Raw genomic sequence first — 12,106 nt, 5'->3', positions numbered from 1 at the left:
GCCTCACATTTCTTTATAAGGGGAACAGGATTACGATTAGATCATACGCTGACCTAGAACAAGCGTTTCAGCACCTGGAGATCCCCAGCATGGAGATTGAAAACTGGGACTTCATCCAAGATGTCGCCTCCTTACCAGAAGTCCCTAAACCGCAACCCTTTGAGCCCAGGAGGACCCCCAAAGCCCATCGTCAGAGGAAGAAGACCAATTCGATCACTCCCTGGTTCATTACTTAGTCGCCGAAAGATGGCCTCCCACTTATATGCAACTATTGTATAGGTTATATGTTCCTTCCCCTTGTCTTCTCCCTCCAAATCCCTTTCCCATCCCCCCCCTCTCTTCCCCCCCCCTAGTCCCCCTCTCTTGCCTCATGTTTTTCTTTATAGGGGCCTATTCTTCTAGTGGAGAACTGATGGAGAGATGATTCTATCATTTCTTTATACAATATTGATATAGACGTCTCTCCTCTGGTTTTATCTCTCCTGTCTCACTACTCCCCTCCTAGTTCGTCCGGCTGGCCTAGAGCGGGAGGTGACCCCTTGGCTCACCCTCAGGTTCGGATGTTATTTCATCTGCTTCCTCTGTAAAGATATGCTAGTATAAGGGTCACTACCCAAATTTCCCCCTTTATAGATGATACTGCAGATATACTGCTTATGTTTCTTGTTTTCTTTCCATTTTTCTAGTTATTTTGTTCTTTATGTTACCACGTCACCAGGAAATTCCGGAAGGATGGTATAGGTATGGGATGCGCAATTAAGGTTTGATCTCTCTTTGTTGCTAGATGTCATATTTTTCATCCAGGAGCCTAAAGATTACCACACTCCCACACTATTCATGGCGGTTCTCTCTTCTCCTCGAGTCCGGGATGGCTGACCTAAAAATAGCCTCTTACAACGTTAGAGGTTTTAATTTCCCATCTAAAAGGAGGCAGGTATTTGGGATGTTGAGGAGAGAGGGAACCACAGTAGTGTTCCTTCAGGAAACGCACTTAAAGATAGGCCACTTCCCTAACCTTACACACTCCTACTTTCCTCAATGGTTCCACAGTGGTTCTAACTCATCTAACTCTAGAGGCGTGAGCATAGGGATGCAAAAAGGAGTTCAGTTTCAGCTTCTAGACCAATGCTTGGATCCTGAGGGAAGATACTTAATGCTGAAGGGGACAATCCTTCAACACTTATACACCTTTGTCAACGTATACGTCCCTAATACGAAACAAATTCCCTGGTTAAAAAGTATTCTGGACAAAATTAGCAATTTCAGGGAAGGTACATTAGTGCTGGGAGGAGACTTTAACTTGGTCTTAAACCCCCTTTTAGACTCCTCCTCCGGAAAGTCTGCTCACTCTCAGTCAGCCATTCGCTCCCTGACTTCTAAACTCTGGAAGGCCCAACTCAGTGATGTATGGCGCACCTTCCACCCAGACACTAAAGATTATTCCTTTTATTCAACAGTCCATGGCTCTTATCAGCGTCTGGATTACCTCTTTATTTCTAAAAACCACCTCCAGCCTTGCAAAGAAGCATCCATAGGAAACATTCTCCTTTCTGACCATTCCACTATATACATGTCCCTTAATACGCCAAGGAAAGGCAAAACCTTTACATCCTGGAGGTTGAACGAACAATTTCTAGGAAACATAGAGGCTAGTGCAAAAATACAGAAAGTTTTGACAGATTATTTCCACCTAAATACTTCCTCAGAAATATCCCCCCAGACCTTATGGGACGCCCATAAGGCGGATATAAGAGGACAATGCATTAGTATTGGTGCCCATCTCAAGAAAACGAGAAATCAAAAAATAAATGATCTCCATGAGAAAATCTCCCGCTTAGAAAAATCCCACAAGGTCTCCTTACTAAAAGCTCATTTGAATGAGTTAAATAATCATAGGCGTTCCCTTAGGGACCTATTAAACACCCTTTCAGCGAAATATTACCTTAATTCGCAACATAAGATATACGCCCATGGTAATAAAGCCTCTAGGTTCGTTATGAATAGGGTTAAATTGAGGAAATCAAACAACTTCGTGCATAAACTAACTAATCCCTCTGGTTCACACATTTCTATGAATCCCTATATAATCTAGAGGGCCCCAATCCTTCTCCTCCCTCTCCTGAGCTATTGTCATCCCTTTCCGACTATCTGGAAAAGCTGCATCTTCCCTTCCTATCGGAAGAGAACAAAGTACTGTTGGCCTCCCCCTTCTCTTCAACAGAACTTTTGGAGGTTATCCGTAACTCTCCCAAAGGGAAAAGTCCAGGGCCAGATGGCCTACCTATTTCTTATTATTCCAAGTTCCATGACATTCTTATTCCCCATCTGATTCCGCTTTTTAACCTAACCCTAACCAACGCCCCCTTATCTAAGGATATGACCAAAGCCCATATTGTCTTAATTCCTAAAGAAGGTAAAGACCCCCTACTCTGCTCCAGCTATAGGCCCATCTCTCTCCTTAACATCGACCTTAAATTACTGGCTAAAATGCTGGCGAATTGTCTAGCATCTATACTACCTTCCTTGATCCATAGAGATCAAACTGGCTTTGTTAGGGGGAGAGAAGGTAAAGACAATACCGCTAGGGTCCTTAATATTATCTTTCATGCGAAAAAAAAAGCTATTCCCTTGGTCCTTCTCAGCACAGATGCTGAGAAGGCTTTTGACAGAGTTAAATGGTCCTTCATGAAATCTGTCCTCTCCTCTCAAAAATTCCCAATTCCTTTCCTATCAGCTATAGATGTCATGTACTCTAAGGCCTCCGCCTCAATCTCCATCAATAACACTATTTCCTCCCCCTTTATGATAACTAATGGTATCTGACAAGGCTGCCCCCTTTCCCCTCCTCTTTTTGTATTGATTATGGAGCCCCTCTTGCAGTCCATTAGATCTGACAGGGATGTTAAGGGTATAAACCTCGGGGACCAGGAACATAAGACAGCGGCTTTTGCCGACAACCTGCTGATTATGATTGGCAATCCAAGCGTTGCTCTCCCCAGGGTTTATCATCACTTAGAAACTTTTGGCAAACTTTCCAACTTTAAGATTAACCATAGCAAATCCTTAATTATACATATTGGCCTTTCTAACTCCTTGAAAAAACGCTTGGAACAAAACTCACCTTTTAATTGGGCTACCCCACATCTAACTTATCTTGGCATTAAAATAAGTAATGACCCTTCCCAACTTTTTGCCTTAAATTATACCCCTCTTTTGAACCACATTTCCACCACTTTAAAAAACCTCGACCTGCCAATACTTTCCTGGTTTGGTAGGAAAAACCTTCTTATGTCTTTAGTATTACCTAAACTGACTTACCTTCTCCAGGTCCTCCCTATCCCCATTCCCTCCCCTTACTATGCCTCGCTTAGATCACTTTTTAGTTCCTTCATCTGGAACAAAAGGAAAAAAAGCCAGACTTTCATATAAGTCCCTGAACAGACCCAAGGCACTAGGTGGTATTGCCCTTCCGGATCCTGATTTGTATGGGAGGGCCATCCTCCTAGCCAGACTTGTGGATTGGTTGAGAACTCCTCCACATAAATCCTGGGTCCAGATTGAACAATCTTTAGCTAATTCATCCTTTAAAGCTCTCCTTCTAGACCACAAATGTCTCCCCCCTATTACATCAGATGCAACCCCCATGATTAAAGCTACTTACAATACCTGGAAATGGCTCCAATCCACTCATCTCCAAATCCCCTTCCCATCGCCACTCCTTCAAATACGTGATATTCTACAAATCGCCCCCAAAGTTTTCCAAGACAGCCTACCCACTAATCTAAGAGATTCTGCAGTAAACCTGAGAGATCTTTATCATGACGACAGGCCCTTGTCTTTAAATAGTCTAAAGGAAAGCCTTTCAATCCCACCTTCTCTTACACTCAAGAATCCAGTTTACTTTATCAAGGCCTACTTATCTCAACATATCTCTTATGGGGACATTTTAAGACCTTTAAACTGGTTCGAGAGCCTTATAGAGAGCCCGCAAGATCCTATAAAGATGATATCGCAGTTTTATAGCAGAATCAGAACCTATACCTCCTCTATTTTACCCTCCTTCATTGGACTATGGGAGAAAGATTTAAAACGCACCTTTTCAGCTAAAGAAATTCATATTATCTTAAACTCCCCTCACAAATCGTCAAGATGTGTACGCATTCAAGAGAACGGGTATAAGATAATCACTAGGTGGTATAAGACTCCGGACGTTGTCTCCAGATACTCATTATCTGGCTGTGACAGATGTTGGAGATGCCTTGCTGAAAGAGGTTCCTACCTACCTATCTGGTGGGAATGTCCAAAACTCCTAGCATGGTGGAAGAAAATATTCCAAATTTGCAACCACATCTGTGGAGTGGATCTCTCCCTCTCCCCTGAGATAGCTCTTCTAAACATTTTCCCTTCTAATCATAAAAACCCTAACTTGGGTCTTTTCAGACATCTGATAGCCGCAGCCAAACTGCTTATCCCTAGACTTTGGCTCTCCACAGAAACCCCTCCTATAGTGCAATGGCTTTCGAAGGTTGACCAGATCCCCAGATTTGAGGAAATTTCCTCCTGGGAACTGAGAAACTTCCAAAATTTCACGAGAATGTGGGGGGCTTGGAAAACATTTAGGGAATCAAATGTTCTGCCTGACAGTATTACTTGAAAATCGTGGTAATCACTCTACTTTTCCACACTGGTCTTCCCTTGATGGTTTCCGCTTTCCAGTGTCACATCTCAATGTTGGTTTGCTTTTCGCGCCCATGCCTTACCATCTCTTTTTAGCTACCTGGCTCCCTAGAAAGGGAAGCTCCATTATATGTTGATATCCCTGCACATATCTATGCCTATACTCTGTGACGTTATTGTTATTTGACGTTCCAGACAGGAGGTTGCATCCTCCAATTTGTACAGATTTTTTGATTTTCTTAATAAAGAAAAAAAAAAGAAAAAAAAAAAAAGAAAGAAAAGCAATTGCTTAACGCATTTAGTTGCATTTAGTTTAGATAACGTGTCTCATAAAGCATGTGTGTTAACCCTGCTAAATCCATACCTTCTTCCACCAAATACTGATTGAGAGGTGCAATAAACCATATTCAGCCAAATACTGATTGAGGGGTGTCATATACCTTCTTCCACTAAATACTGATTGAGGGCTGCTATTGCTATATACCTTCTTCCACCAATACTGATTAAAGGGTGCAATACACCTGCTTCCACAAAATACTGATTGAGGGGTGCTATATGCCTTCTTCCACCAAATACTGATTGAGGGATAGGATACACCTGCTTCTGCCAAGTACTAATTGAGGGGTGCTATATACCTGTTTACACCAAATACTGATTGCGGGGTGCCATACACCTGTTTGCGCCAAATACTGATTGAGGGGTGCTATATAACTGTTTCTGCAAAATACTGATTGAGGGATGTGTGGGGGGGGGGTTTAGCTCTTCTCCGGGGGTCATTCTCACAGATACGACTTTAGGACACCAGGTTTCAGGTCCAAACAGTGCATTTATTTTACACTCCAAACAATACAGGTCATCATGAAGTTGCAGCTTCACATAACACACGTGACAACCCCATAAAATAATACACTTGCCTGGATAGGCTCTAACTAACACAGAGTTTACTGACTCACCTAGGTCTCAGTTCACACCCTGTGAACTTGTGCGGCTTTGTCACTCAATGTCCCACAGCCTCCTGGCTGTACAGAGCACAGTATGCCCACTGTCTCTAATTCACTGTTACTTGTGGGGGATTGGGGCTCAGTAGTCTGCCTGACTATGGCCCTGTGCCCCTCCCAGGTGTCGCTGCGTCCCCCAACTCCAGGCTATCTCCCAGCCTCGTGGTCCCTCAGCCTTGCCCAGCTGAGACCACACAGACAGAGCCTCCAGGCCTCTGTCTACAGGTAACACAGTTTCCCCTTGCTTATACCCTAGGAGGCGCTTTATACATCCAGCTTGTCTCACCTGTGGTGGAACAGGGGCGTAGACGGCACTATCCACCCCTTCCTTGCCTACAACCTGCGTGAGACCTGTCACTGTCTCACATATGCCATATACCTTCTTCCACTAAATACTGATTGAGGGGGTGCTATTGCTATATATCTTCTTCCACCAATACTGATTGAGGGGTGCAATACACCTGCTTCCACAAAATACTGGTTGAGGGGTGCCATATACCAGTTTCTGTCAAATACTGATTGAGGGGTGCTATACCTTCTTTTACCAAATACTGATTGAGGGCTATGATACACCTGCTTCTGCCAAGTAATTATTTTTCCATCCATTCCCAGACCTTACCGATGAGCAGCCATTCTTGGCATCAGATGATGAAGAGAAGGTAGCAACGACCGCCACCCAGCAGTCTGACGACAGTACTCAGTTTGGCCCCAGCAGGGTGGTCCCCGCTGTTGCTGCCTACTCTGAGATCTCTAATGTCAGTGGTGCTGAAGGTGACAATGATGATGTGTCGATGAACGTCACGTGGGTGCCCACAAAAGTAGAAGAGGAGGGGAATACAGAGGGAGAGACAGAGTAGCAGATAGGGAGGAGAAGGAGAAGCAGGCAGAACTCGCAGTGCACAGGAGGCAAAAAGCAGACTGCAAATGTATCTGAAGAGAGCCATCCACCATGCACAGTCACATCTTGCGCTCCCAGGACCCCTGCACAGGGCACGCAGTGTGGGCTTTTTTTAACATGTCAGATGCTGATAATAGTGTTGCCATCTGCAGCCTGTGCTGTCAAAGTATAAGTCGCGATAAGCCCAACACTCACCTAGGGACGGCCGCCTTAAGAAGGCACCTGGACTCCCATTACCGAGACCAGTGGGAGCAACGCCATCAGAACCCACAAAGCCACACTCCCGGCGCTCCAAGTCCTGCCTTTTCTCCATCTCCTCTCTCCTCCCAATTGTCCTCCACTCCACCTTCCACCTTTCCGTCGTCGCATTCATCTGGCACAAGGCAGGCTTCCGTGGCCCAAATGTTGGAGCGTTAAAAAATTATGACGCCGGATAATCCTCTTGCCCAACGGCTGATCGCTTGCTTGTCGGAACTACTAGCCCTCCACCTTCTGCCTTATAAACTGGAGGACTTGGAGGCCTTTAGAAAATTTTTGGCCATAGGCACACTGCAATGGAAGGTCTCCGGAAGGAAATATTTCTCAACGAAGGGCATCCCTGAACAATATGGCCACGTTCAGCTGCAAGTTAATATATCTCTGGCACCGGGTAGGTGCCAAGATACATCTGACCACATGTGGTCTAGCAAACATTGGCAGGGAAGGTACATAACTTTTACTGCCCACTGGGTGAACCTTCTGACAGCTGTTAAGCATGTAACCCGTGGCACCCCTGTGGATTTGGTGTTACCTCCATGGATTGCATGCAGATTTGCCTCTTCTTCTCCTCCTCCTACTCCATCTTCCGTCTCCTCCTCGGCTGACTCCCCAGAACCTATTTGACGTGCCAGGTGAGACTTTGCCATGCTGTGCTGCGGCTGTTGTGCCTGGAAGCCAAGAGCCACACCGGTCCGGCACTGCTTTCGGCTCTGCGGTCACAGGCCGCTCAATTTGACAGTTGGTGAAGTGGTGTGCGACAACAGTGCCAATCTGCTGAGCATGCTGAAACAGGGAAAAATAACACGTGCCATGCATGGCACACGTCCTGAACTTAGTTGAGCAGCGATTTATTGCCAAATACAGGACATCTTGTGGCAGGCCAGAAAAAAAACAATTTTAAAAGATCTTACACAGCCATGGCTCGCCTCAGCGGCGACACCACTTGCCCGTCAGACATCTGATTTGTGACTGCCCGACGTGCTGGAACTCCACCTTGTATATGATTAATAGGCTGCTCCAGCAGAAATGTGCTGTTAACGACTACTTATACGAACTCTATGGCAGGACAGTGTCAGGGGAGCTTTTTTTTTTTACCACACCAGTGGCTGCTCATGCGCAATGCATGCAGACTTCTGTGGCCATTTGATGATATCACCAAACTAGTCAGTCGCAGCCAGGGTGCCATCAGTGACATCGTACCTTACGCCTTCTTTCTGGAGCGTGCATTGTGTCATGTCATTGATCAAGCCGTCGAGGAGCAGGAGCTGGAAGACGAGGAAGTCGCTATGCTGAATGAATTCCCAGGGGGGGCTACTCCATCTGAGACAAGTCAGCAGGACTCTGAAAAAGTTGTCAGAGGAGGAGGAGCAAGAATAGCAGGCGTTAAACTTTTTGGGGATCCCTGGTGTTGTCCATGTATGGGGGGAGGAGACCGAGGACGACATTCTCCTGAGCGATGAGCAGGAACCAGGGCGCTCCACCGCTTCCAATTTAGTGCAAATGGGGGCCTTCATGCTCCAATGTTTTAAGAGGTATTCCCCATATAAAAAGCATAAAGGTCAAGGACATGTACTGGGAACGTACTTAGAACCCCGATTCAGACACAAAATGGAGGACATGTTACCAGCATCACAGAGGGCTGCCAGAATGCAGCATTTACAGGCGTTACTGCGAGAGATGGTGCATTCTGCTGTTGCGGGCACTGGCAGAGGAATTTCCACTCACAGAGAAACAGTTGTGGGTACCAATCCTACCGCCCATGAAAGAAGAGGGAGGTTTGAAGATGTGTTGGTCACTTCGTATATGAGATCATTCTTGCAGCCAAAACATCGACAGCCGCCCTCCGGATCCAGCCTCAGGGAACGCCTGGACCGACAGGTGTCCGAATACATCGGTTTAACGGCCGATATGGACACTCTGAGAAGCGAGGAATCCCTGGACTACTGGGTGTGCAGGATTGACCTGTGGCCAGAGCTGGCACAATTTGCCATAGAAATCTTGGCTTGTCCCTCCTCAAGTGTCCTGTCCGAAAAGACGTTCAGCGCAGCAGGGGAGATCGTGTCCGATAAGCGCACTCACCCAGCTCACGACAGTGTGGATTACCTCATATTTCTAAAAACAAATGAGGCATGGATCTCGCAGGAAGTCAACACCTGTGACAACCACGTTTAATTGAATTTCCTCATGCTAGCCCACACATATCTGCCAGAACACAGAATAAAGAATGGTCCCTGTCTCATTTAAATACAGCAGCATAAAAGGCCTTTTCTGTCCGGTGAATGCTTAATGTTTGGGGCCTGTACTCCACCGGTCTGCAGTAAAATTGGTATCCAATGACCGTCTAATACACCTCCAGCCACATAATCACTTGATCTTTTCTGTACGGTGAATGCCTAATTGTTGGGGCCTCAAGGGATTCAACACCTGTGACAACCACGTTGTTATCGAATTTCACCTATTATCATTTGGGTTTTATTCAAGAGGGGGGGTTTTCGTTAACCATGTTTTTAATCTATTTTTATATTTTTAGTTCTTTTAAACATATTTATTTGTACTGGCCTGCAGTAAAATTGATATCCAATGACCGTCTAATATACCTCCAGCCATATAATCACTTGATCTTTTCTGTACGGTGAGTGCCTAATGTTTGGGGCCTGTACTCCAGTGGGCTACAGTAAAATTGTTATTCAGCGACCGCATAATGTACCTCGAGACACGTAATCACAATTTCTCAGTACTCAGGTGGCCTAAAATACACTTTTTCTTGGCTCCAGCAGGGCACATTTTTGAGAATTTCCCTTTAAGAAGCATAAAAATGGCCCATGATTAAAATACATCTTTTTTGTGGGAATTTTTGTTATTGATCCCCCGCTAGTATGTGACTGTCTATGTTGTGGGACTATTTGTGCACTTCTAGTAAGTAGTTTGTGGCTGAAAACATGACCTAAAGTTTTTTTGGGTTCTCCCGCCATTAAAGTGAATGGGACCTGGCGCAAACTTGCGGTCCGCAAACATTTGATAGCGTTCACGCGATTGCTTTCGCGAATTATCCCAGCTGATGTTCATCCATCACTACCTGCTGCTGAGATAACCCTTTAAAACATTAGGGGTGAGGGCCTGCTGGTGACCCTCTAAAACATTAGGGGTGAGGGTCTGCTGTTGAGCTGACCCTCTTAAACATTAGGAGAGAGGGCAGCCTAATAAGCATGTTGATATGATGGAGGAGAAGGATGAGAAAAGGATAGATTGAACCATATAATATTTTTTGTGATGGAAAGGGTGCATGGAAATAGTGTATTCAATAGATCATAAAAGCAACCTTTAAAGTGCCTTTATGTTCATCAGCTTTCCTTTGGTGGAGTAGAGAAATCAGGGGCAAACCAGGCCTTGTTAATTTTGATAAGAGTCAGCCTGTCAGCATTTTCAGTTGACAGGCGGATGCGCTTATTAGTTATTATGCCCCCGACAGCACTAAATACCCGCTCTGACAAATCGCTGGCAGCAGGGCAGGCCAGCACCTCCAAGGCGTAGAGCACCAGTTTGTGCCACATGTCCAGCTTGGACACCCAGTAGTTGTAAGGCACAGAGGGATCACTGAGGACGCTGACACCATCTGCTATGTACTCATTCACCATCTTCCAAAACTTTTCCCTCCTTGTCACACTAGGCCACATATTAGGGTGAGGGTGCTGGCGGGGTGTCATGAAACTGTCCCATGCCTTAGAGAGTGTTGCACTGCCTCTGTTGGAGAAGCTGTTTGTTCTCCTCCTCTCCCCTCCTCAGTTGCCCAAAGAACTACACACTCTACTGTCAGCGTAGTCAGCTGGAAATGTTTGGAACAATTTTTCCACAAGGACATTCTAGTATTGTACCATTTTGCTAGTCCTCTACACTACAGTAATGTGAGATGAGAAGTTCTCTTTGTTGCGGGGGTCGAGAAGGGTAAACAACCAGTAATCAGTGTTGGCCAAAATGGGTATGATGCGAGGGTCATGGGAAAGATAGCATAAAATAAAGTCAGACATGTGTGCCAGAGTCCCAACATACAAGACTTTGCTGTTCTCATCAGGAGAATGACTCTCAATGTCCTCACACTCTTCCTCCTCTTTGGCCCATTCACACTGAACAGATGGAATAAATCTGCTATGGGTACTACCCTCTGTAGCGGAGGCAAACGTCTCCTGCTCCTCCTCATCATTGTTATCCAATTTGCGCTGAGAAGTAGAAATTAGGGTGGTTTGGCTATCACCCTGTGTACTGTCTTCCCCCATTTCCACTGTCTTCCCCCATATACCCACTGCACTGTTGCAGTTATTTCTGGTGAAAGCGTTAAGGGGCGAATTACAGTAAACAAAGAAAAAAATATTCTCAGTGCATTTCTGCTGATAATTCTGGTAAAAGCGTAAAGGGGCGTATTTCAGTAAAATGAGAAAAATATATACTGAACTGTTGCAGATATTTATGGTAGAAGCGTATAGGGGCGTATTACAGTAAAAAAAAGATAAAAATATTCTCAGTGCATTTCTACAGTTAATTCTGGTGAAAGCATACAGGGGCGTATTTTAGTAAAATAAGAAAAATATATATACGCACTGCACTGTTGCAGTTATTTCTGGTGAAAGCATATAGGGACGTATTTCAGTAAAATAAGAAAAATATATATACGCACTGCACTGTTGCAGTTATTTCTGGTGAAAGCGTACAGGATCGTATTTTAGTACTACAAGAAAAATATATACACACTGCACTGTTGCAGTTATTTCTGGTGAAAGTGTATAGGGCCGTATTTCAGTAAAATAAGAAAAATCTATACGTACTGCGCTGTTGCAGTTATTTCTGGGAAAAGCGTATAGGGGCATATTACAGTAAAAAAATTAAAATATATTCTCAGTGCATTTCTGCAGTTAATTCTGGTGAAAGTGTATACGCGTGTATTTCAGTAATATAAGAAAAATATACCGTATTTTTCGCCCTATAAGACGCACCGGCCCATAAGACGCACCTAGGTTTTTGGGGAGGAAAATAAGAAAAAAAATTTTTTTAACCAAAAGGTGTGCTGTGGGTTTGGAACTAATGGTGGTCTGTGGATGGCACTATTACTGGGGATCTGTGGATGACTGACACTGTTATGGGGGGGATCTGTGGATGACGGACACTGTTATGGGGGGGATCTGTGGATGACGGACACTGTTATGGGGGGGATCTGTGGATGACGGACACTGTTATAGGGGGATCTGTGGATGACGGACACTGTTATAGGGGGGGATCTGTGGAT

The sequence above is a fragment of the Bufo gargarizans genome, chromosome 1, assembly GCF_014858855.1.
Source record: "Bufo gargarizans isolate SCDJY-AF-19 chromosome 1, ASM1485885v1, whole genome shotgun sequence".
NCBI lineage: Eukaryota > Metazoa > Chordata > Amphibia > Anura > Bufonidae > Bufo > Bufo gargarizans.
This window is presented reverse-complemented; position numbering follows the sequence as displayed.